The sequence below is a fragment of the Lolium rigidum genome, chromosome 2 (genome assembly GCF_022539505.1).
Source record: "Lolium rigidum isolate FL_2022 chromosome 2, APGP_CSIRO_Lrig_0.1, whole genome shotgun sequence".
NCBI classification, from domain to species: domain Eukaryota; kingdom Viridiplantae; phylum Streptophyta; class Magnoliopsida; order Poales; family Poaceae; genus Lolium; species Lolium rigidum.
The window spans coordinates 247,711,862-247,716,251 of NC_061509.1; positions in this window are offsets into that span (position 1 = coordinate 247,711,862).

The following is a 4,390-nucleotide window of genomic DNA, read 5'->3' on the forward strand; positions in this document are numbered from 1 at the left end:
CAGCCCACGGAATGGTGGGTTGATACAGGTGCTAATGTTCATGTGTGTGCTGACATCTCTATGTTTACCTCTTATCAGGCCCGAGGTTCCTCAGTAATGATGGGAAATGGGTTACATGCTACTATTCGTGGTGTTGGCACGGTAGATCTAAAGTTTACTTCGGGAAAGATCGTGCAACTGAGGAACGTGATGCATGTCCCTTCTATCAAGAAGAACCTCGTTAGTGGCTCCCGTCTTATGAAAGATGGGTTTAACTTGGTGTTTGAGTCCAATAAAGTTGTATTGTCTAAGTATGGAACTTTTGTTGGAAAGGGATATGATTGTGAGGGAATGTTTCGCTTCTCTCTAGAAGACTTCTGTGATAATGTTGTGAACCATGTAAGCACTAGTGTTAATGAAACTAATGTTTGGCATTCACGACTTTGTCACGTTAATTTCGGTTGTATGACGCGGCATGCTGATATGAGTTTAATTCCGAAATTCACCTTTTTCAAAGGCTCTAAGTGCCATGCTTGTGTGCAAGCAAAGCAGCCTCGCAAGCCTCACAAGCCTGCGAAGGAAAGAAACTTGGCACCACTAGAGCTCATACATTCAGATCTATGTGAGATGAATGGTGAGTTGACAAGAGGTGGAAAGAAATATTTCATGACTTTGATTGATGATTCGACTAGGTACTGTTATGTGTACTGATGTCTACGGGTGCTTCTATTCTTGTAGACAGTGTTGGGCCTCCAAGAGCACAGGTTTGTAGAACAGCAGCAAGTTTCCCTTAAGTGGATCACCCAAGGTTTATCGAACTCAGAGAGGAAGAGGTCAAAGATATCCCTCTCATGCAACCCTGCAACCACAAAGCAAGAAGTCTCTTGTGTCCCCAACACACCTAATACACTTGTCAGATGTATAGGTGCACTAGTTTGGCGAAGAGATAGTGAAATACAGGTGGTATGAATATATATGAGCAAGTAGTAACTGGCACTCGAGAAAATAGCTTGATGCTACAACTGGCGTGTGATTGATGGTGGTAATATTGCAGGCAGTAGAGATGCAGTAAAACAGTAAACAAGCAGCAATGATTGCAGTATTTGGGAACAAGGCCTAGTGATTATACTTTCACTAGTGGACACTCTCAACATTGATCACATAACATAATAGATAAATGCTATACTCTACACTCTCTTGTTGGATGATGAACACCACTAATTGTGTAGGATTACACGAACCCTCAATGCCGGAGTTAACAAGATCCACAATATTCGATATTCATGTTTAAATAACCTTAGAGTGCACGATAGATCAACACAACTAAACCAAGTACTAACATAGCATGCACACTGTCACCTTCACACTATGAAAGGAGGAATAGATCACATCAATACTATCATAGCAATAGTTAACTTCATAATCTACAAGAGATTACAATCATAACCTACGCCAAGTACTACACGATGCACACACTGTCACCTTTACACCGTGCAGGAGGAATAGACTACTTTAATAACATCACTAGAGTAGCACATAGAATAGTAGTGATACAAAGCACATTGCAATCATAAAGGGGTATAAATAAGCACTTCACTATGCTATTCATAACAGTGAATAAGTATTCTGTGAAATATAGCCTAAGAGACCCACACGGTGCACACACTGTCACCTTTACACACGTGGGACAAGGAGTCTCCGGAGATCACATAAGTAAAATCCACTTGGCTAGCATAATGACATCTAGATTACAAGCATCATCATATGAATCTCAATCATGTAAGGCAGCTCATGAGATTATTGTATTGAAGTACATAGGAGAGAGATTAACCACATAGCTACCGGTACAGCCCCTTAGCCTCGATGGAGAACTACTCCCTCCTCATGGGAGACAGCAACGTTGATGAAGATGGTGGTGGAGATGGCAGCGGTGTCGATGGAGAAGCCTTCCGGGGGCACTTCCCGTCCCGGCGGCGTGCCGAAACGGAGACTCATGTCCCCCGGATCTTGGCTTCGCGATGGCGGCGGCTCTGGAAGGTTTCTCGTACCGTGGTTTTTCCGTATCGAAGATTTAGGTCAGGGACCTTTAAATAGGCGAAGAGGCGGAGTCGGAAGGTCGACGAGGCGGTGACACACTAGGGGGGCGCGGCCAAGGCCTGGGCCGCGCCACCCTGGCGTCTGGGGCCCACAGGGCCCTCCTCTGGCGGCTCTCGGGTGTTCTGGAAGCTTCGTGTGATTCTAAGATGCTGGGCGTTGATTTCGTCCAATTCCGAGAATATTTCCTTACTAGGATTTCTGAAACCAAAAACAGCAGAAAACAGAACTGGCACTTCGGCATCTCGTCAATAGGTTAGTTCCGGAAAATGCATAAATATGACATAAAGTATGCATAAAACATGTAGATATCATCAATAATGTGGCATGGAACATAAGAAATTATCGATACGTCGGAGACGTATCATGTACCTACTGAAAACTAAAGATGAGGCTCTTGATTTCTTTAAAATCTATAAGGCTGAAGTTGAGAATCAACTTGAAAGAAAGATAAAAAGGGTTCGGTCCGATCGTGGTGGAGAGTACTTTTCTAATGAGTTCAATTTGTTATGTGCGGAACATGGTATAATCCATGAGAGGACGCCTCCCAATTCCCCACAATCCAATGATATTGCGGAAAGGAAAAACCGTACTCTAACAGATTTGGTTAACGCCATGTTGGATGTTTCGGGTTTATCCAAGGAATGGTAGGGGAGGCTATATTGACTTCGTGTCATGTCCTAAACCGTGTTCCAACCAAGAATAAAGAGATTACCCCTTATGAGGAATTGGAAAAGAAAAGACCAATACTCTCCTACCTACGAACTTGGGGCTGTTTGGCAAAAGTGAATTTGCCAATCACCAAAAAGCGAAAGCTTGGACCAAAAACCATGGATTGTGTCTTTCTTGGCTATGCTGCCCATAGCATTGCTTATAGATTTCTTGTGGTGAAATGCAGAGTGGACGACATGAATGTTGGCACCATCTTTGAATCAAGAGATGCTACATTATTTGAGGATATATTCCCTATGAGAGATATGCATGGCATGTCCGGTTGGGAATACGATCCAATACATGAAACTCCTATGGAGTCCGATGAGGAATCCGATGATGAGAGTTCAGATTCCGATGAAGATGACAATGAAGCTCCCACAAGGAGTAAGAGACAAAGGACTCGCAAAGTCTTTTGGTAATGACTTCATTGTGTATCTTGTGGATGATACTCACACTACCATTTCGAAGCTCTCGCATCTCCCGATGCGGACTCACGGAAGGAAGCGGTTCAAAGCGAGATGGATTCCATCTTGGCTAATGGAACGTGGGAGTTATCTGAGCGTCCTTATGGGTGCAAACCTGTAGGTTGTAAATGGGTATTTAAGAAGAAGCTTCGAGCTGATGGTACTATTGAGAAGTACAAAGCTCGGCTTGTAGCCAAAGGCTATACCCAAAAGGAAGGCGAAGATTTCTTCGATACCTACTCACCTGTGGCGAGATTGACCACCATTCGAGTACTACTGTCATTGGCTGCCTCACACGGTCTTCTCGTTCATCAAATGGACGTTAAGACGGCTTTCCTAAATGGAGAGTTGGACGAGGAAATTTACATGGAACAGACTTCGATGGTTTCGTACTACAAGGTCAAGAAAGAAAGGTGTGTAAATTAAAGAAATCTTTGTATGGTCTTAAACAAGCACCCAAACAATGGCATGAGAAGTTTGAAAGAACTTTGACATCTGTGGGCTTTGTTGTTAATGAAGCCGACAAATGTGTGTACTAACGCCATGGTGGGGGTGAGGGCGTTGTCCTATGCTTGTATGTGGATGACATACTAATTTTTGGGACAAGTCTCAAAGTGATTGAGGAGGTAAAATCCTTCTTGTCTCAGTGTTTCGAGATGAAAGATCTCGGAGAAGCTGATGTTATATTAAACATCAAGCTATTGAGAGATGAGAATAATGGGATTACACTTGTGCAATCTCATTATGTTGAGAAGGTGTTGAACAGATTTGGCTATACTGATTGCAAATCTTCTCTCACACCTTATGATCCTAGTGTCTTGCTTCTAAAGAATGAAAAAGGCAACTAGAGATCAATTGAGATACTCTCAAATCGTTGGTTCACTCATGTCACTACAAGAAATGTTGCCATGGCCGACGAAGTTGAAGTCGCGCCGTGGTTGCTGGTGTACCATGGCCGACGATTTTGGTCCCTCCGTGGTGCATGTCAAAACTTTTTTTTCTCGTTTTTGAGGCCACCTAGCCCGACGAAAGCGGCCAAAACGTCGCGTATGGTGGCCCGGGACGTGGTGCATCGCGAATTCTCGGGTTCGCCGGCCGAGTCAACGCAAATCCGCACCGCCGAGGGATGTAGGGCCTGT